Consider the following 21,970-nt stretch of genomic DNA (forward strand, 5'->3'; position numbering starts at 1 on the left):
ATAGAAAACCACACCTTGAGTTCAGTGAAAACTCAGGCTTTGGGGTGGGCCTTTGATGCCTGATACATGCTTGCTTATGACGTTTGTTTCCCCAACTGGAGTATGAGTCTCAGCCCCAGCTTCCTGCTGAAGTGCACCCAAGAAGGCAGCAGGTGAGGGCTGAAGCATGCGGGTCCCCGCCACCCATGTGGGAGACTCAGACTCAGTCCTCAGCTCCTGGCTTCCACCTGGCTTAGCTCTGGGTGTTGCAGGTGTTCGTGGGGGAGTGAACCAGTAGATGGAAGATCTATCTCTTGTTCCTTCAGACAAAATGAAAGTAAATAAAAGCAAATTAAAAAATTTAAAAGCCAGCTTCCTAAAAGAAAACTCAATCCTTGTCAGCATAATGTTTTTCAAAATGACTTTGGTTCTGGCGAATAAGGTTAAAAGCCAAGTGCTTTGCAAGCAAGCATGAAGCAGTGGCCTTGGAGGGGTGCCCCCAGTCGCCAGAGGAAGGGTGAGGTTGGGAAGATTAAGATTAGGGTTAGGGTTAAGGTTATAACTGGGGTTTAGGGTTAGGGTTAGGTTTGTGTCCTAATGGAACAGAACTTTTTAAGCCCAGAGTTTCTATAGTAGAACCTTACATTTTGACTGCTCCATAAAACAGCTTTTCAAGGCGGGATCCTAAGCAGGTAGGAAGTTTGGTCTCTTGTGGACACACATTACTCTGTCGTGGGGGCAGCACACAGCAGGTGACACTGGCCAGCAAGGAGGCCAGGCTGCCTTCTGTGAGAGTTGGGAGAGGGACAGCGACACAGTGGGGGTGAGGGGATGTCACAGTGCCAACAGCAACGACTATAGAGTGATGGTGAACGTGTCGTCCACGTGCAGCATGCTTTGGGGCCAGTTCATAACACCCACTCCCCAAGTTCCCTGGGAGGCCCAGACGTGAGCCCCAGCAGCCTCCCACTTTTCTGCTCACTTTCCTCTGCAGCCTCAGGGCCGTGGATGACTGCCACAGCCAACAGTGAAGTACAGCCAGTCTGCTCTTCTGGAAACTTTTCCGTTGCTTACCTGCTCTTGCTACTGTTGGATGCAGTCTAAATGTCCTCCAAGGCATCACACATCGAATTATACTCCCCATCAATGGGAAACTTAATCCCACTGTGATGTGTTGTGGTGGCCATAAGGGAGCTTTTTCAGATTCCATAAGGTCAAAGGGCACATCCCTACGATTGAGTCTTGGCAGCTTTGTAAGAAGAGGGAGGGACTGGTGCTGTGGCCAAGCCATCCAATGCTGGGGTCCGTGTGATGGGTGTGGAAGACAGGAAGGTGTGAAGAGTATCCTTCTATTGCAGGAAAGGTCGCAAGGAACTTCCCGCTGTGTGGCAAGGCCTGGCGGATGTCTCTACAACACCTGAATGCAGCTCTGCCTCCCTTTGCATGGACACCGGACAACCCCGCTGAGTATTCTGTAATCTATTTAGGCAATGTCTGCCTCTGCGGAGTTACTGTTAAATATCAATAGGAACTTAGAAGCTAATGTTGCTGGTGCCGTTTTTAGCCAAAGAGCTGTTATTGCTATTAGGGCTGCATCCTGTGGCAATATGTTAATCAAGAGTGTTAAATCCCCCTTTTGATCCTATGCTAATCAAGGGTGCTAACCCCCCTTTTTGATCCTATGCTAATCAAGGGTGTTTTGTCTTCATGTGTAGTGGGAATCTATTCTTTCCCTCTTTCTTTGATTTTTTAGGCCCCTTCCTTCCTTGACTGTCTCAAGACCTAGCTGTAAAGTAATTGTGGTAGGAATGTGCTACTGACTGATATGCATCATCTATTGAAAACCTTTTCCTAGCCAGGTGCCAGATGAATAGCAACCTAGCCTTAGGTGAAACTAATGGCAGAGTTATCTTTAGAAACCCCCGCTTGAGCGTGACGTAAAAAGCCTGAGCCAGAGTTTGACTGATTTTGTATAAATAAAGCAAACAGCTTTTGTGCGTTGTCCATTATGATGATCAAGAGTTCCTAGTGGTCCGTCTCTTTCTTTCTTTGCGCCTCATCCACGCACCCTTCGCGAGTTCCGAACTCAGCTGGGGCTGGACTCCGGCAGTCCAACCCTGGCATTTTAGAAAGGCCCTAATTTGAAACCCTGCTGCTCCACTTCCCATCCAGTTCCCTGCTTATATGTCTGAGAAAAATAGTGGAAGATGGCCCCAGTGCTTGGGTCCCTGCAGCCACATGGGAGACCTGGAAGAAACTCTTGGCTTCTGGCTTTGTCGTATCCCAGCCATGGCCATTGCGGTTATCTGGTGAGTGAACCAGTAGAGAGAAGTTCTCTCTTTGCCCTCTTCTCTCTGTAACTCCAGATTTCAATTAAATAAATAAATCCTTAAAAAAGGACTGCCTCGGGCCTCTGCCACCAAGAAGATGGCCACCAGAGGGTAGGAACTCTGAGCTCAAATAAACCTTTTTTTTTTTTGTCAAGGTCCCCAGCCGCAGGTATATCCTTAATCTAATGCAATGTGCACTAATGCAGCCGCTTGCTACCCAATGCAACACTTCATTGTAGCTGCCTATACAAAGACTACTGCCCATGGGCGGGGAAAGGGAGAGAAGCAAGTCTCACAACAGCCTGTGTGGTGAAGACCAAAGCCAAGTATTATTGGTGTCCTTTAAAATGCCACCCTCAAATTTCAATCTATGGGACTGAAGCCCATCTGTTGAACACATAAGTGAGGCTGATGCTCCTATGAGGGTATATGACCTAAGTGCTTGAACATCTGGCACTTCCGGGGAAATGGGGAAATAGGTCCACATGGTGTCTTTTTAAAAAAAAAAAAAGATTTATTTTGTATTGGAAAGGCAGATTTACAAAGAGAAGGAGAGACAGAGAAAGATCTTTCATCTACTGTTTCACATCCTACGTGGCTACAAATGGTTGGAACTGAGCTGATCCAATTTAGGAGCCAGGAGCTTCTTCCGGGTCTCCCATACAGATGCAGTGTCCCAAGGACTGCTTTCCCAAGTCACACATAGGGAGCTGGTTCAGAGGCGGGGCAGCCAGGAGTAGAACCAATGACCATATAGGATGCTGGTGTTGCAAGACAGAGGATTAGCTTGTTGAGCCACTGTGCCAGCCTGGAGTTGTCTCTGATCTGCTTGAAAGCAACATCGTGGTTTGGGGGGGAAGGGGCGGGGCAGCGTGTTGGCTGGGGAGCCAAGAGTTTGGGGGCACTCTTTTAGGCACTTGTCTGGAATATCACTTTGGGGATCCCAGGTGGTTGCCCTGAGTGCAGAGAATAGGGAAAGCAGCCCATAAAGGGGCTGGGTTTACTGGGGAAATTTCTGGAGATTTTGTCCAGTTCTCTCCCAACCTCCTATTCCTAACAGGAATCAAGCAGGAGAGATTCCAGATTCTTCAAAGCCCCAGAGCCAGAAATACAGGTTTCAGGTCAGCCCCTGCTCTGGTCTCTCCTGTGTCCTGGGCTGCCCTTTATCAGCCACGTTCAGAGCACATAGGCCTACAAGCCCTCCCCCTCACGCTGCTGCTGGCAGCGCAGTCCAGCCTGTTCCCATGTGGCCAACCTGTCTAGACACCCGGCCTGCAGGGACAGCGGCTGCTACGACAGGGGGTGTTGTCAGGAGGTGCCCGCTGGGGGCCAAAATCCATCTTCTCATCTCATTTCCTCCCAGCTGTCTTCCTTCTGCCCTTCATCATCCCATGGGGTAATCACTCTTTCTTGAAAGGTATTGCAAGCGTTTGGGTTCTGCCATCCTGAGTGCCCTTCCCTACTTTCACAGGCCGAAGGCTGCGAGTACAGGGAGAAGCTCAGCCTCCCCCCGCTGGACGTCCTGCCAGGACCCGGTGTGTTCTGCACGTGTTTCAATGATGAAGAATGACAATACCCTTCCATCCCAAGAGGGTGGCTCTTCCTGGAGTGTGGGATGCCCTATGCTAGTTCCTTCCTGTTACATTTCCATATGAAAAGCTCAGGGAGCGCAGGTTCAAGCCCTCCTGGAAGTGCAAGTCATCTCCTCTACTTTTCCCCAGGATGGTCATCATGGGCACTGACCACCGAGTATGCAGCACTGTGGCCTTGATGCTTCTCTGTCTCCCTGGCTCACATTGTGGTGGCTGTCCCAATCTCAGCTGGGGAGGGTAGACAGCTGGAGGTCAGGGTCACCTTGGAAGCGTCTGAGTTAAGAGTCTAGCTGGATGCCATCAGATTCCAGGTCTAGACCCTCTCAGCTGAGTGGCGTGTGTGTGTTTCAGGTAACTGCCCCCTCCTCCAGTGCAGCAGAGCAGGGGAAGGGGCAGCTGAGCTCCCCGCTACCTCCTCCCATGCTGAGCATCCTGGGGCCCCACCCTTGCCAGCTCAGCTAGCTGGGCTGGGGAGGGGGTCCTGCACCTGCTCCTCAAGCTGGGCATTGGGTCTTGGGTCTTTCTTTGTCCAGTCCTGGGGGTCTGCTCATGGTGGCCTGTGATCCTGAGGAAAGACATGCTGCAGCCCACGGAGCCAGCCTGGCCTAGACAGGGAGCACCCCGACTCTTCACATTTTGGGAAAGCTGTGGTGTCCCTCTTGGGTCACTCAAGTGCATCAGCCTGGCCATTCCTCCCGCATGAAAGCTGTTTCAGCACCACCTAGGGACGGTCCCCAGCTCCCCAAACCTGGGCCAGTCACAGTAGTCACCACACGGGGCAGGGTGGTCTTTGCACACAGGGGGGTGGCATTAGGAAGCAACAAACCAAACCAAGAGGGCATGCCTGCCCATCCCACACTGGAACAGGAGGGTGTGGTTCTGAATACTTTTGCCCAGAGACGAGGGACTCCTGTTTTGGGTGGCTGCTTGATCTGCTCACTTAGCAGGTGCAGGCCGGGGAAACACACACAGTTCCAAAGCCCAGAAGATGCACAGAAGCATGGGGGGTTGGGGACGGGGGGGCTTGAAAAGCTCTGATTAGTCCAGGCACTTAGAGGGATGAACTGACCCATAAAAGAGGTGATCAGGCGCCAGCAATCCTGTCATGGGGACCGGGGGCCAGGCCTGAGGCGCAGCCTCTGGTCCTCTCCTGGGACCTGGGGAAGGGGCATTTTTGGGTTAAGGGAGGGCGGCAGTAAGAGCGAAGAGAAGATGGAGGGCAGGGGAACGGAAGAAACCGCGTTGGGGGAAGAGATGGCAGAGAGATCAGGGACTGAGAGAGCGAGTAGGCAGAAGGAAGAAAGGGGTGGGCCGAGGGGAGGGAAGAAACGCGGGGGAGGGGAGCGGAGGAGGCGGGAAGGGAGGGAGCGGGGGGAGGGGCTCGGCGCCCTCGTCCCCGCGCTGGTGTCCGCGTCCTCGCGCGCCGCAGCATCCCGCGCCCTCGTCCCCGAGCCCCGCGCCCGCCGCCACCGGCGCCACCGGCGCCGCCACCGCTGCCGCCGCCGCCGCCATCGCCATTCCTGGCGCTCGGCTCGCCTGGCCGCCGGGGCAGGGCGGGCGCTCAGGTAAAGAGCCGGGTCGCGTGGAAGGGAGCGCGCGGGGCGGGCAGGTGCCAGGGGCGGCTGGACCCTTCGTGGAGCCCTCTGGCCGCGCCCCGGGGTCCTTCCCGGGTCCTATCCAGCAGCCTCCTCCTGAGACCCACCCCCCCCCCCGGACGCCACCTGGAGCTTCCTGGCCAACCCTCTCCTTGGACGCCTCTCTGGATCCCCTCCTTCCCGGTCCTCCCGGGCCCCCATTCCCCTGCCCGTTTCGTGCCGCGCGGGGGCGCGCAGGTGGCTCCCCGGACGCCGGGGCGCGGGGCGTGAGGCAGACCCGGGTCGGGCAGGGGGCGGCGCGCCCGGCCAGGCCCCGCCGCGCCCCGGCCCGCCCGGTCAGGCCCGCTCCGGCCATTCTGGGCCCAGCCCCACCCCCGCTTCCCTCCTTGCGGGCTTCTGTTTTCCATTTCGGTCTCCGAGGCCGCGGCCTCTGGGAGTGGACCCGGCGCCGCGCACTCAGACAGGTGGGGCAGGTCGCCCCCGCCTGGCAGCGGGCGCCGCAGGCCTCGGCTTCCTTCAGGGTTTTGGCGGCGTTATTCTCCGACCGGCCGCCCCGGGAGAGCCACAAGCCTTAGCTCCGCGGGGCTGCACCTGTTGCAGGCGCCTGGCGAGTGCGAGGGGCCGAATCGCCGGGGCTTTGCCAGTAAAAACCTGGCGAAGAGAACTGAGGTTGTGGCTGTTTTTTTGGTTTGGTTTGGTTTGGTTTGGTTTGGTTGAGGATTCTGGGAGTTGGGTGGGTGTGTGGGAGCCTGGAGGTGGGCACTTGGCTTACCACGAGGCCTGTTGTGGAGGCTGGTGCCTGCTGGCCGCCACGATTGCTACATGAAGTTGCTCAGCTTTTGTTTTGAAAACCTCCACTCTGCTGAGCACATCCCAGCCCCCTCCCCCTTCCCCTCCATTTCCCTCTGCCCCCCGGGGTGCTGTGCCCTGGCCCTGCAGCCAGCTTTCTTCCTTTGCAGATCTTAGTTCTGAGTCTTTTCAACTCTCCAGGGTGCCACCGAGCGGAAGTTTCCTTTCCTCCGGGGAGTGAGGTGACACCAGCAGCATGTCACCTCCTGTGTGCCGCGGGCCTGGGGTCTGCCAGCCACCGGCTGGCTGCCCAGGAGGTTATTTGGGATTGTTTACTGTGTCCCACAAATAAGTGGCATTGGCTGGGGCTCAGCCGGCTCTGCCGAGATGTTCGCACTCCAATCTGTGCACGCCATGTGTTGGTAATCGCTCAGCAAGAGAAGAAAGCTGGCTTGCTCCCCCCATCCCACCGCCCCCCTCAGGGGAAGGGCTGGGCCAGGGAGGAGCGCCTTGGGAGCGGCTGTCAAGTCGGCAAGAACACTTGGCCATGGCAGACCCTCAGAGCTCTCTGCCTTAGCTCCAGCTTGCAAGTCCTGAGGCTGGGGTGGGAGCCTGGCATTGCCTTCCTCACGGTGGGCTCACCTGTCTCTGTCTAGACCCTGAGAGAGCACCCCCGTACTTTTTGAGCAGCACAGAGGCTATCAGGGTGGCCCGGCCTTGGCCATGCTGAGCTGTCCCGTGGGGAGGGTCTGGGGCGGCGGGCATGGCCTTGGTGACGTCATGCAGCCTGCTGCAGGTAGGTTGTGGGCAGCCTGCTGCAGGTAGGTTGTCTGTGGTGGCAATGAGGTCTTGCCCGCCCTGTGCCTGTCGCGGGGGGGCGTTCGGGGGAATGCTGTCTAATGGCTGGCTTAGAGTGAGCAGGGAGGGGGCGTCTGCTGGGGCCAGCCCATCAATAATGCCTTGCAAAGATCAATGTTTTTCATTGTTGCGCTTCTTGAGGGAGCCTGCTAAGGGTTGGCTGATAGGATGGAGGTAGAACGGGGAGTGGCTGCAGGCTCCCTTCCTGCTGTGTGGCTGTGCCCTCTCTGCTGAGGTCTCCACTCTTGTACCTGTGCTGGCCTAGGGGTGGAGTTGGCTTCTTGATTGCTTTGTAATCGCAGCACCTTTGCTCTGTGAGGTTAAAGGGACTTTGGAGAAGCATGTGCAGGGTGGCTGTGGGAGGGCTGGGGTGTGGTGTAGGAGATCATGGGAAAGTATGAATCTGCACGTGCCCCCTGCTCATGGTGGAGGGCGGTCCCAGAGGATGGAGGAGTCACTTCTCCCATGCTTTGGTAGCTCCTAGAGGGAAGAGGAGGAGGAGGATGTGAGAAGGCAGGGTGGAGGTGCTGGGGGAGGGGAGAGCTTGCTCTCATTGTCTCCTAGGCTTAGCAGGTGTAGCTTGGGCAGTGCCCTGTGATATCACTGCTGTGTATTTGTGTCTTGGAAAGTCGCTCTTGGAGTTGGGCTGGGTCCAGCCGCTCCCATGCTTGGGTAGGAGGTTGGCCTCTTGTGATTCTGTCATCAAGAGGTGGTATGCTGGGAGGAATGATCCGCTGAGGGGTTCCAAGGGTGACCCAGGTGAGCCTGGGACCTGGAGCTGTGGACCCCCCAAGTGGGGTTTCACTTTGGATTGCCAGTTCAGGTGGTCTTTGCGATGAGCGAGTTGGCACTGGAAGCAGGATGCTTCCCACTGCCTGCTGTCCTGCTTCTGCCTCTGAGCAGCCTCTTCTCCTACAGCCTCCCTGAGGTCATCTCTACATGGCAACTTAAGGTTGTGACTGTGGACCAAGCCCGACCCACAGCTCCCAGCCACATTCACAGCACATCCGAGAATCACTATTTTGGAAGTGAAGTTTATTGCATGATTGAATATTTGTTGAGTGAATGATGATTTTTTTTTTTAATTCAAATTTTTATTGATTTCAGAGTCAGGTTGCTGGACAGGGAGGGAAAGAAGTGGAGAGGGAGAGAGAGATTCCAGCTGCCTAGTGGTCTCACCATCCCAGGCTGGGCCAGGCTGAAGCTAGGAGCCTGGAACTCTGGGTCTCCCATGTGGGTGCAGGGGCCCCAGCACTTGGATCCTCTCTGTTGCTTTTCCCAGGTGCATTAGCAGGGAGCTGGATAAGAAGAGAAGTAGCTAGGAGTCCAGCTGGCACTCTATATGGGACATGGCGTTGCTTGCTGAGGCTTAAGCCACTGTGCCGCAGTGCTAGCCCCTGAATGGTGGGTTTCAGGGAGTCCTCAGTTAGAGCTGCTTGGCTGTGTGAGAATGACCTTTACCCTGTGGCAATAGGTGTGGAGCCCTCGCAGGCTGGCCCAGGGTCAGTGACAGGTGGAGAGGTGTGCCATTGTCCACAGGAGGGCCATTGGGGGTCTGGGTGGACACCCAGGTCCAGCACTGTGTTTTGGTCACTTCTGTGCTTTCACACTGCTCTATTTTAGTCCAGTTAGACATCAGAAAGTGCCATTGGGCCTTAACTTAGCAGGTCTTCTTTGGTAGATGTGCCAATACATGAAGTGAAGGCATCTCCCTCTTAGAGCAAGATGTGTGGGGTGAGCCTTTTATGTGGACACATGTATGGGCAGCCCCAAGGGGAACTTGCAGTTACAGAGAGAAGGACAGACTGAGAGAGAGAGAGAGAGAGAGAGAGAGAGAGAGAGAGATCTCTTCCAGCTACTCCTGATGGCTGTGACAGGAGGAGTTGGTCCATTCCCAAGCCAGGTGCTTCTTCCATGTCTCCCACATGGGTGTATTAGCAGGGAGCTGGATCAGAAGTGAAGCCTGATAGGATGCTAGGGCCCTACTATGCCACAGTCTTAGGCCATGTGATTTTTCATCACACTTGGCTTTGTAAACTATCCTTATATAACTTCAGGCTGGACGGTGTGGCTCTCACAGGCCTGTGGATTGGTAGTTATCGACCTGCGGAGGAAGCGTTCAGGAGCCTTGAGAGGGCAGGGCTGTGCATTGGACCTGGGCAGATGGGTCCCTGAAGACTCCCAAGTGTGTCAGTCAATAACTAAGTACTCCGGCAGAGGCTGGCCAAGCCAGGCTCGGGTCCCATGGCCCCAGGGGAGCCTGCACCAGGGCCTCTTCTAGGCTGGCCAAAGTCCCCCTCCCCACTTATGTTTGGTGAAGGGTAAGTTAGGGAACCTGAAGCCATGGGCACCCAAAGAGCAGAAAACGGCACATTTGGCACAGATGTCTACAAAGTGAAGGATAGGAGTTTACCCAGAATTCTGATGATTCAGGGTAGTTTTTGGAATTTCCTCACCCTGTGCAAGAAGTCATGGTTGTGTGAGCTGCTTGTCTGTGCTTCGCTCTGGTCTGGAATCTGGGGGCTGGCGTGGCCCTTTGATGGGTGTGTTTGGGTTATGTTTGGGAGGACAGGATGTTCCCTTTGAGGCTACATCTGGCTTTGTCCATGTGTTTGCGAGTTTTTGCTCTTGGCCTGCTGGGTGGCCCGTGTTTTCTGTGGGCTGGGAGGGTGCAGCCGCATGCTGCCGTGTGATGCAGCAGTGCACCTCAGAACCCAGCGTGTATATGTGCAAGGGCCACCCGCTTTGGCACCCGGCACAGGTGCCCATCCGGTACCTCAGCGGGCATATTCTTTTTCCCTGTCCAGGTGGTTCTAGCCATCCCTTCCCCCTGAGGCGCCTGGTGCTGGCCCTCAGGCCATGGTGAAGGATTGGGCACCTGCCACCTCTTAGATTGGCATACTTGGTGCAGTTTTACCTCTTCTTCCAGCAAATGTGTATTTTGTGAGTGCCAATGACAGCCGTTAGCCAGGAGCAGGAGGCCCTGCCCAGGAGGATTCATGATAAAGTAGCAGGAGAGGTAAAACCAGCAAGAGAGAGGTAGACCAGGTTACAGTACCCGCAACAGGCTAGCGGGGCAGGGGACATCGAAGTGTGGGTGTCTGTGGTTTTGGATCAGATAGCCTGCAGACTGCCTTGAGTCAAGAGCATGGAGATGGTGAGATGTGATGCCAGGGGTGCCTGGCACGTGCTGGGACACCTGGACAGGATGAGCTGGGTTGAGGTTGGCCTGTAGGTGTTTTGGAGCCCATGGGTGCTACGGCTGATTTGATGAGGACTCTTCAAGGAACGGGTCATCTGGAGTTGCACAGGGTCCTGGCACAGGCCACCCAGGAGTCACCATCGCCATGCAGTGGGTTGGGAGGGTTGCAGGGGTGCAGTGCTGTGTGAGTTGGGGCTGCGGTGAGGAGCTGGGTGGGTGTGAAGGAGGCTTGAGTGTTTGGGGAGTGGTCTGGAAGCTGGAGAAGCAGCCAGGGGGCTGAGCCTGGGGCGAGGCGCCAGCAGAGGGGTGGGAGATGTCTGTGGGTCATGGTGGGTTGTGCAGCAGCGGCAGCATGATGGTGGCCACGAGGTCAGAGAGGTCAGAGAGGTGAAGGCAAGGGTGACCTCGGCCTTTTAAGGGTGACCTCGGCCTTTACAGCCTTGGGGCACTGGGATGTGTAGGGCCTGTGCGAGTGAAGCCCAGGGCAACCTGAGTTTTGCAGGAGGAGGAGTCTGACAGCCCCAGAATTTTGCAACACAGGACACTGGTCTGTGAGCAGCTGTGGCTGACGGAGGTGGAGGGCGGGCGGGTGGTGGGGAGATAATGAATGTGTGTTTAGGTTTCCAGAGAGTGGGGAGCGCTGGGGTGGGAGAAGGGACTTCCACAGGCTGCCCGGGTTCTGCGGTGCGTCTGCTTGCTCCCCTGCAAACCTTGGTGGACTTGTGAATTGCTCCGTGCTTCTGCTTGGCCCTGGGGTCTCCACACAGAGCTGAGGACCCAGCATGGCTGAGACCATTGGTGGTAACTGTGATGGCCGGCGGGCTGTGACAGCTGAGCTGTTAGCACAGCAGTGGGAACTTGTGATGATGGAGCATCCCAGACTGTGAGGTTCCAAGTCAGGTGGTGAGTGCCCTCTGGTTTGAGAGGATCGCTAGGGAAAGGAGCCAGCTGGGGGCTGCACTGTGGTGGGCCTGCCATAAGTCCGGCTGACAAGGGGTTTTGTCCTCTCTTTGCAGCCTGCGGGCTGTCCTGTGCTGTCCTGCTAGTCCTCTTGACGCACACTCACTGGGCCGGGAGGGTGACCTGTGTGTCCCCACCACCCTGACCTGTACTAGAGGAGAGAGGGTGTCTCCACAGGAGGTGTCCCGGGGGGACATGCGCCCTGCAGCAGTGGCTCCTGACTGGGACCAGCATGCTGTCTCTGTTCTCTGACCAGGGGCATCTGGTATACAGGTGTGATTGCAGAACTGCCTGGCGTGGTTTTTCAGGGTGTAGGGGAGAGCAGCTGGGGCGCAGCACAATTGCACAGTAGGCTAGGAGTGACTTAAGGTGCTCATTTTCAGTACCATGCAGGGATTTAGGCCTGATGTGTGCAGTAGTGCGGCGGTTCCATACCCAGGGCAGGTGCAGCCGACTTAGCATGTGTGGTCTGTGGCTCTCTCTTGCCCCTTTACGTTCATGCCAACCCGCTTTCCTGGTCCTCCTAGATTAGCCTCTGTGAATGAGATTGGCTTCTCTGGGGGTTTCAGAGTGGAGGCATATGTGTGTACTACACTTTTTCTTTCCAGCCTTTTTTTTTTTTTAACCATGTGTCATGTTTTTGAAGTTCTTTTGTGCTGTGGTGGATGCTGGGTCTTCAGAAAGTTCATGGGAAATGAGTATTATGGGAAAAAATGCACCTGGATTTCACATTTTGTACACCAACATGAATGTGTCGTTTAGTTTCATTGCCCATGGAGCAGTTTGTGTCAGTACTTTGTGTAGTATGGTATTGTGTCACTGTGCCATGAATTGTATTTGTTCCCTCACTTTGGTGGCTGAGTGGATCATTCCCTGATTGGGATGATTGCAATTGGAAGTGCTATGAGCTAAAAGTCAATACCCAAAAGTTAAATAACCCAGTTAGAACATGGGTAAACAAGTCTCCAATTACTATAAGCACCAATGGCCAAGAATCCCACGAAGGATGGTCAGTGACATTGGTCACTAGGAATTGCAAATCAAAACCACAGTGAGGTCATTGCTGGAGGGAAGGAAGGGCAGGGATGATGGGAGAACAGGAAGGAGGGAGAGGAAGAAGAGAGGGAGGAGTGTTCGTAATGGTGTAAAGCAGTGGAAATGATTGTACGTGGCAGTTAGAGATGCAGAATGATGCAGCTCTTTTGGGAAGCAGTTAAATGTATGTTTAGAATCACAGTGTGGTCGGGCAAGTCCGTGCTGAGGTATCGAGCGCAGAGACTCTTCGGAATAGCAGAATATGGAAATGAGCCACGCATGTGTGTGCCAGCCACTGGGTGAGTAAGCAGCTTGTGCCGTATCCACACATGGAAAAAGGGATGAAGCAACGACCCATCTCCTGCGTGAATGAACCTTAAAAGCCGTGCTATGTGAAAACAGCCACCAAGGCTACAACGTTTGTATGGAATGTTCAGAATGGGCAAGTCCAACAAGGCAGAAGATGGATTCGCAATGGCCCAAGGATGGGGCAAGTTAGGGGAGTGGGCATGGCTGCCACTACCTGTGGGGTTTCCTTGTGAGCTCCTGAAAATGTTCTGGAACTAGATCGTGGCTATAATTGTACAACATTGTGAATGCACTAAATTGTATGCTTTAAAATGATCTATGTGTTTCACCACTGTAAGACAATGATTCCTTTCTGTTAAAAAAAGAAAAGATTTATTTTTATTGGAAAGGCGGGTTTACAGAGAGGAGGAGAGGCAGAAAGATGTTCAGTCTTTCGATTCACTCCCCAAATGGCTGCACAGCCTGAGCCATTGTGACGGGTCCCACACACTGACCCTGAATGACCCCGTGAGCGTTCAGGGGCACATCTGGGTGATGAAGCATTTTTGCTTGTCTTGGGTCACCATCCAGGAGGAAAGTTGCTGGGTCCTTGGGTGAGTGTGTGTTTCACTTGGTAAGAAACCCGCCGACTTCTTCCAAGTGGTTCTATCATTTTACATTCTCACCACCGGGCGTAAGGGTTGCAGTTGCTTCATGTCCGTGCCAACACTTGCTGTTGTCAGTCTTTTTAATTTTAGCTATTCCAGCTCTGACTGTGCAGTGCTAAAGCATTGTGGTTTGCTTGTATGCCTGTTAGTTTTCTGCATATCCAGTATCTGTTCAGAAGCTCTGCTCGCTTTTTAATTGGACAGGTCCTTACTTTTGAGTGGTTAGAGTTACACATTTCTGAGCTCCAGTCCTTTCTCTCATATTTATTTTGCAAATATTTTCTCTCCCCCTGTGTCTTGCCTTTTGTATCTCTCAAGGAGCAGGCGTTTTAAGACTGACGCATCAGTTGTATTGATTTGTGCTTTTTGTGTTAGCAGGCCCACCCATGGATGTAAAGGTTTCCTTTTGTATTTTCTTCTGAAAGTGCTGTGGTTCTAGCTTTCCAGCTTGGCTCTGGTAGACATTGTGAGTTCATTTTCAGCTGGAAGGAGCTCAGGATTGAGGTTCATACTTTTGTCTGGTGATGTCAGAGCTCTTTGTTGAAAACGAAAAAACAAACCTAGTGCTTGCTTCTCCAAGTATCTCAACAGCCTCGTTTGAGAAGTAATTGACAGAATGTAGGTTTTCTAACGTGTACAAGAAGTGTGGGTTAGGCATCACCACTACATGCTTTCAAACGTTGCACCAAAATACACTTAGCTTTCATTCCGTCCTCGGCGTCCTCCCAGAGCCTTGTTTCTGGATCCTGCTGAGTGCCTGCTGAGTGCCATGCTGCTTGGGTGACCTTTGCTTCACGTCAGGAGGTGTGACAGCTTTGCTGCATTGTCGGTTCTGGCTATAGTTAAAACTGGTTTGTCTGTTTCTACAAGAAGTCAGCCTGGATGAATGGGGAAGATTGACATTGTCCCATAGTGAGCCTTCTGACCATGAACATGACTACTGTCTTTCTATTTTGCTTCCTCCACTTTTTTTTTTTAAAAAGATTTATTTTTTTTATTGCAAAGTCAGGTATACAGAGAGGAGGAGAGACAGAGAGGAAGATCTTCCATCCGATGATTCACTCCCCAAGGGCTGCAGTGACCAGAGCTGCACCAGTCTGAAGCCAGGAGCCCGGAATGAGGAGCCCAGGAGCCTCTTCCAGGTCTCCCACCCAGATACAGGGTCCCAAGGCTTTGGACCGTCCTCGACTGCTTTCTCAGGCCACAAGCAGGGAGGTGGGTAGGAAGTGGAGCAGCTGGGATAAAAACTGGCGCCTATATGAGTTTGTGACTCATAGAAGGTGAGGACTTTGGCCACTAGACTACCTTGCCAGGCCCCAACCTTGCACTTTTACCTTTTTTTTTCTAAGATTTATTTATTTTTATTGTAAAGTCATATGTAGAGAGAAGGAGAGGCAGAGAGAAAGATCATTTGTCCGATGATTCACTCCCCAAGTGATCGCAACAGCTGGTGTTATGCTGATCTGAAGTCAGGAGCCAGAAACTTCCTCTATGTCTCCCAAGCAGATACAGGGTCCCAAAGCTTTGGGCCATCCTCGACTGCTTTCCCAGGCCACAAGCAGGGAGCTGGTTGGAAAGCGGGGCCGCCGGGATTAGAACCGGCGCCCATATGGGATCCCGGCGTGTTCAAGGGAGTGCCTTGTAACTAACTGCTCCTGGGCATACCTGAGTTAGCAGCACCACTATCCTTGTGCTTGTGAGCCATTGTAGAATTCAGGGCTTCCGAGCACAAACACTGCTCCACCGCAGTTGAACTGATGGCTCAGGTGGCTGTTCAGTAGGTGGGTCGTGTGGACAGCATGAACACACTGGTCGGGGTTGACCCACATCGCAGAGGGAATGGAGCAGGACATGGCGAGGTTTGACCGCACTGCTCTGAACAGGACTCATTTAAAGCACATGGATTGGGAGTGGTGAGGCACTGAGCAGGCTAAGCTGTAGCCTGTGACATTAGACACGGATGTCACATGGGCTGTAGTGTGGGCGTCCGTGTGAGTCCTGGCTGCTCTGCCTCTGCTGCAGCTCCCTGCTGATGTGCCCGAGAGAGCAGCGGAAGACGGCCCGCCTGCACGGGTCCCTGCCGTCTAAATTGGAGACACAGATGGAGTGCTCGGCTCCTTGCTTCCGTCTGACTTCCCCTGGACATTGTGGCAGTCTGGGGAAAGAGCCAGCAGGTGAAAGATGCTCTCTTTCTCTCCAACTCTGCCTTTCAAATAAATAAATAAATATTTAAAAAAAATATATTTTTGGACCGTGACTAAAACTATGGAAAACAGAATGGCAGAAATTCAATTCGCTAAGCTTTGAAGGATATTTGCAGTGATTGGTGAGGGATATTTTCTTGTTAGCACCTAGATTTAGTATTGATATTGGCAGTAATATTGAGCCTACCAAATGATCTGGGAGTTGTAGTCTCTTCATTTTTAGAGAGTTTTTGTAGGCATGGCATTCTTTTTCTTCAGTGTTTGCAGGAATTTAATGACAGAACTTTCTGTGCTTTGGAATTCCTTCATGGGGAAGGCTTTACACCACGGATTCACGTTCCAGGACCGTGAAGATTTTGTGTCTACGTGTGTCAGTTCTGATGGTATCTGTGATTTATTGCGGTATACTGTATGTTCTGGGAAGTCCAGGCTACTGAGCCACCCCCCTGGGTTTTGATAGATGCATATGTGTGATCATGTCCCTGTGTGCTGTCCCAGTGTGGGAGCTCCCTGGCAGCCAGGGAGCCTGCGCTGTCAGACCCACGTATGTCACGTCACAGGGAGCACAGGCTAGCATACCCGCCCCAGACAGCCACTCTTACACTCCTTTGTACTTGGGCCTTTTCCCTGGGTCCTGTCTCTGTTTTATTCCGGTAGCCTTTTCCAGAATGTTGTAGAACTGGAATTGTGCTGGTTGTGGCCTTTGGGGCAACTTCGTTTTTTCAGCATCCTTGTGCCATCAGACCCCATATCTGAGGAGGGATGTGTTGCAGAGCACTCACTGGGGAGCCGTGGGGCATTTAGGGGATAATGTTCACATTGGCCTCTGGATGCGGCTTGCCCAGTGTCACCTGCTCAGCTCATGCAGTCCAGACCACCAGTTGGGTCCATCGCGACCTCTTGTTAACAGGTGGAGAGATGGACCATAGTGCTTAAGGCACATGTTCTTGGGGCCACTCAGCCAGACAGTGACAAAGTCGTGATCTGAGTCTAGGAGTTGTGATTGGAAGCCCTGTGCCTTCCACAGGCTGCGTAGAGTGTACCTGCTGCGAGGTGGAAGGTGTTGCGGGTGGCTGAAAGTACCCTTTGGCTGAAGAAGGTTGAATGAAAACGAGGTGATCCTAGAGAATGGTGTGTATGAGAAGCGAGTAGTAAAAGATGGTTGCTGACTAGAAAATCCAGACGTATCCCCGAGTGGCTAGTGACAGGGTGTGATGAGGTGAAAGTCAAAGACCAGCATTAGTCAATCTTTAAACATGATGTAAATTATGTTTACCAGAATGGTAAGCACATCATTTGTCATGTGATGAGAACCATTCATGAAGCAGTGTGTTCAGAGAGAGCTGAAAAGTGGCTGGCAAGCGCGCGGCCAGTTGAGGCGGTCAGATGGGTGATTGACCCGCCAAGACTTCCTCGTTGGTGTTAGTGTGCCCTTCTGGTTCTCTAAAGCATGCTCTTCACGGGACCCCGAAAGGAGAAATCAGAGAAAAAAAGCTAAAAAATAAAACAGACACACATACATACACACACACGCAGTGCACGGATGCATGGCACACAGTCCAAAAGCATGTGAGCACACACGTATACACATGCTGTATGTATAGGGAGAGTCCCCACAGGTGCTGTGGCGCAGGTGTATTGCCCGAGAAAGCAGATGCGTTTGGCCCATCTCTTGTGCGTCATCGGGGCCTGTGTGCAGCAAGCAGCAAACCTACTGTGCCGAGTCCTTGGAGCCTGAGGTAGACAAGCTCAGGATCGGCCCCCAAGCCCTTGCTCGGCCTGTTTTGGTGTCTGTGGGCTTGTCAGGCCAGCCCCTGTCATGAGGGGGCTTGGCCCTCTGTGTGTCCTGGAATGGAGGAAGAGTGGCTCCCAAGAGGGGGGCTGCACGGCTCCTGTGTTGGCAGGGACTGAGCTGGGATGCGGGTGGAATTCTGAGTCCTGTTTGAAAACAGGCTTCAGAGGAGTTTCTACGCACGTGGGATGTGCCAAGACACGCCCGATCTGAGCCTGAAAGTTTTATGGCTGTTGGGGCGCCTGGCTGAGGAGGCACCGTCAGGCTCCCCTGAGGACCCACATGTGTGCTGGGAGGCAGGGCACACACCCACACTGAGCACACACGCCACACGTGTGCCACATGGGCCACTGGAACCGCAGCTCTGCTCCCCAGCCACAGCCACCCTGTGCTCTGCAGGCTGCCTCCTGACATTGTTATTTAGTTGCAATTTCTGGAAAGGCTGTGTTGGCAGTCCTCCAGGTTAGGGACTGCTGACCTCTGCATGACATGTGAGTGACAGTGTGGCCCTTTAAAGTTGTAACCGTAAGTCAGTACATGTGTATGTGTAAAAGTCGGTGTGTGACGGCTGCTTGTGCTCCCTCACTGCCTCGCTGGTGAGCCCCAAGTCTGCCAGTCCCCTGGCTTTCCAGGCTGAGCTTCCCCTGGGGCTCTTAGCTCCGCCGCGCCTGCTGCGGGCAGGGGGTTGGGCTGCTGTGGCTGGAACAACAGGGCAGGGAAATTGGGTCAGAGCAAAGCTCTCTCTCGAGCGGGCGGAATTGGATAGCTGGCTCGTCTTTGAAACTGAGGGTAGCGGCTTGGGTTTCCAGTGTGGAATCCTGAGAAGACCGCCAGCTCCCTCTGGGCCCCCCTGTCTGCAGTGAGCCCCACTTCCTGTGAGCTTTGATGAGAGGAGGGGGTGGAGGCAGGGACCACCCACAGGAACCCTGTCCAGCATCCAGAGTCCAGAGCACGGCTGGGTGTTTTGCTCACTTGGCAAAACCAGGGAGGTGGGGGGAAAGGCAGTTTTAAAATAGACACCCATTGCCACAGGAGCTGGGACACAAAGCTTCCGGGAGGCGCGGGTGCCTGGTTGTTCAGCAGTCTGTGCCTTGTCATGCCACAACCCTTGGGCACAGGTTGTGTGTCACTGTTTGTCACTGCTGTTTGTCACGAGGACACCCCTCTCTGCAGACACGGACACACTCCCACTTGTCTTCCTAGAGAGGAGGCTCAGCAGGGGCCACTGAAGTCTTTGCTAGCCTTCAAGCTTGCAACTGCAGCTAAAGATGGAAAGGCACTTTTCCCCGGCTGCCCTCCCCACGCCTCTGCCTTGAGGACCAGTCTGTTGTGTTAGGAAGCAACTGGCTCCCGAGGGCTGTGCCTGTGTGAGCTTGTACGAGCCCGGGTCTGCAGAAGAGGCTGTCTGCTGCTTGCCCTGGGTGCCCTTGCCCTCCTGCCCAGTGATGGTTCTCCCAGCTCCCTGACCATCTTGGCATCAGGAAAGGTTGTCATCGTGGTGGCCGTGGCGGCACAGGCCTCATGTCTGGTCTTCATCTCTCTTCACTTGGGTCTTCCTGCCTTCCTCTCAGCCCACGGGGAGGTGCTTCCCTCTAGCCCTGCCCCAGTGAACCTCAGACCTGGGCAGCCCACTGTGGCTCATGGTCCGCAAGGCCTGATGGCTCCGCTGCTGGTCCCTAGCCGCGTTGGCTGGTCTTGCAATGTGTATGTTGGATTCTGCATGGTGTGTGTCCTTGGCCATGTCTCTGATGCTCAGTCCTTCTCGCTGCTAGCCTTTTCTTACCAAGCTGCCGGGGCCTGGCTAAGCACTCCTCCCCCACAAATCCAACCTCTGAAAGGCTCCAGGGTTGGAAGCTTCTCGAGTGCCCACATGACCTCACACCAGGGCTTTGTGCACAGCGTGATTTGAGGATGTTGTCCAAAAGTCACGCTCAGGGTCTGTCGTGATGTGGAGGTAGATATTCTTCAGACCCTGGAGTTCTGGGAGCCATGCCGTGGCCTAGCATCTGCCACGGCTGAAGGGCACTGGGTCTGCCCTGCTGGGGAGTGTGCTGCCTTCCTGGCTCCCACACTGGGCCTTCTCAGAACACACTTTGTCCTTCACCCTCCTTTAGGAACAGCAGTGGCCCTTGGGGTTCTGCGACTCCCACACACCTCCCAGACACTTCCCAGACACCTCCACCTGCCAGGGAAGGAGACAAATGGGAGCCTCTCTCTGCTTTGCTGCTTGCCTGTGCCGGGTGTCCAGCTGCCACTTTCTACTCAGCCCAGCATGCAGTGTGAGTGTGTGGACCCCAGGCTGCAGGATGGAGAGTCACACCATGGGCTGGGTGAGAAGCGGTCAGGATGTGGCACGTGAATGTGCTGATGGGGGATGGGGGATGGGAGCTCCTCCCTGGCCCCACAGGCGGGTGCGATGTTGCAGTCTGGAGCACTCAGCTGGAACTGGGTACCCATGAGCAAGAGTGGGGTGGAGTGGGAGAGGGTGGTAGCAGTTCTGGTGATGACATGGCAGGGGATATGCAGCCATGAATGCTGTCCCCTCCCTGTGGATCTGGGTGGCCTCCTGACTGCTTCAGTGTGTGTGGGAGGGTGGGGCCGAGCGATCTCCAGCCTGGCTTCCCCTTCTGCTGGATGAGTGCTGCCCACTTGGGAGCTGACCGGCAGGTGGACAGTCCCAGTGTTTGTTCTCCAGAGGCTGGGCCCTGCCATGTCTGTCCTTGTATGCAGAAGCAGAGACATGGCCCATTGCTTCTTGGGGCACCCTGATCCACAGAACCGTGGGGAGGAGGGGGATATTTGTGATGCCCGGGATGTGGGTGCTGGGTAGGATATGCAGCATGGACCCTCATCAGGGGGCAAGGAGGAGAGCTTGTCATTTCATCCCCCACATTCTCATGGTCTGTAACCAGCTCTGAAGGAAGTGCGCCCCCTCCTGGACTGGCGACAGGGGGTATACAGGAGGTAGGTCTCCCGGGGCTGCTGTAACTTGCGGCAGCTGTGTGGCTTCTCCCAGTTCTGGAAGCTGGACGTTCCATCCATGGGTGGACAGGACTTCCTTGTGCTTCTCTCTCAGTCTCTGTGGCTCTGTGTACCACAGCTCCAGCCTCCGCTGCCTCGTCACACACGCTGTGCCCCCACCTCCCCGGGTGCCTCTTATAAGCACACTTGTCATCCAATTTCCAGGCCATCCAAGAGCACCTGATCTTGAGACTCCTTCAGCCAGTAAGGCCATGTCCATGGACAGTGGCGTGACTCTGTCCCTCCAGCCCCCAGAGCGCACAGGCAAAAGCAGCTGGCTGCCAGGCTGGTGACCCTGCTGGGATGTGCTAAGCTGCAGACCTTCCCTTCCCTGGGGTGGATTCCAGCCAGGCCTTATCAGCAGGAAAATGTAACTGGCCCCCGGGTTCTGTGCCGGGGAAGCTGGAGGCTGTGGGAAACCATTGCTCCCAGGAGTCTCTGCCCTGTGGATGCAGCGCATGGGAGAGGAGACTTCTGTCCTTTTGCAGGAGCTGCTCTGTCTGTCCGGCGGGACTCTTGCCTGTGGCTGGTGCCTCGAGGGACCTGAAGTCCCCTGTGTGAATAGGAAGTGAGGTGGCTGGGTAGCGTTTCCTGTATTTTAGTGGAGCTTTTCTTGTTCAGACAATGAGGGGAGAAAGCTCTCCTGGTGCTGGGTCTGTGCCACCAGCAGCTTGCCTTTCTTCTGTGCCATTTGAGATACACATGTGGGCATGCTTGCACATACATGCTGCATGTCCACAGAGGTGGCATTTCCCCAATGCCATGGTTATGCCCAGGAGACTTTTGCAGCTTGCTTTATTGGCTTAGTGTGTCAGAGGTCCCTATCCTGCATCATGCCAAGGGCTGGGCCTGGCTCCTTGAGGACTGCATGCCCAGTGATGCTTTAGCTGGGTGTCTCTCCATCCCTGGTGGTTGATGTTCCCGTAGACTTGTCACATGCTAGACTGCTTTTCTGGGCAAGACAATGCTTGTGTTCAGGCATTGTGAAGCTGGGCTGTGCCTGCATGGCTGCCTGCCTGTAGGACACGTGTTGGCCCTGTGTGAATGAGGGACCAGTAAATTGGTTGGTGTGTGTAACAGGTGGACAGTGTGGGTGTGGGTGAGTGCATGCTCATGGGTGTTTTATGTTGCTCATGTGTGTTTCTGAGTGTGTAGTGTATGTATGTGTTTGCATACAAGTATGTGAGCACCTGCCTGCACACATATTCCAGAGTAACAGTGCATAACAAGCAGCAGACGGATTTCTGAAAGTTTCTTGGGTTTAGCAGTCTCTGCTCATCGGGAGCCTTACTGAACTTGTTTTCCAGCAGCCTGAGTTGTATTTTTAGCCAAACAATGCCACCCACCCCGATGCCTCTCTGGCTTGCCTAGAGTGATCGTGCAGAGGGGAGATTGGCCACGGGGCTGCGAGTCGTGCTGCTCTTTGTCGGGAAGTTGAACGTGTGAGGGCCCAGCTGGCTGATGGCTACAGGTTTTTGTTGGGGTGTTGTGCGCTCACAGGGCTGTCGCCCCATCAGGTTCTGCTCTGAAGCCCTGGGGAGTGGGGGCACAGATCTGGGGCTGTGGGAAGCCACGCGCTGACTTTGGCTTGTCCCTGATTGATTCTGTTAGTCAGGGTCCCTCCGAGAAAAGGAACCAGCTGTGTGTGTGTGTGTGT

General features: G+C 54.3%; 1 protein-coding gene across 2 annotated transcripts in view; it reads left to right on the forward strand.

Annotated features, from left to right (window-relative positions):
* The first annotated feature begins 5,329 nt into the window (after positions 1 to 5,329).
* SEMA4D (semaphorin 4D) overlaps positions 5,330 to 21,970 on the forward strand; it is a 109,256-nt gene continuing 92,615 nt past the window's right edge. For both annotated transcript variants that reach the window (XM_040963778.1, XM_040963773.1), the window contains exon 1: positions 5,330 to 5,466. The gene's annotated coding sequence lies outside the window, so the exon portion shown is untranslated. The remainder of the gene's footprint in view (positions 5,467 to 21,970) is intronic.

This window comes from Ochotona curzoniae, unplaced genomic scaffold (genome assembly GCF_017591425.1).
Source record: "Ochotona curzoniae isolate NIBS_2020 unplaced genomic scaffold, NIBS_Ocur_1.0 scaffold_3208, whole genome shotgun sequence".
Taxonomy (NCBI): domain Eukaryota; kingdom Metazoa; phylum Chordata; class Mammalia; order Lagomorpha; family Ochotonidae; genus Ochotona; species Ochotona curzoniae.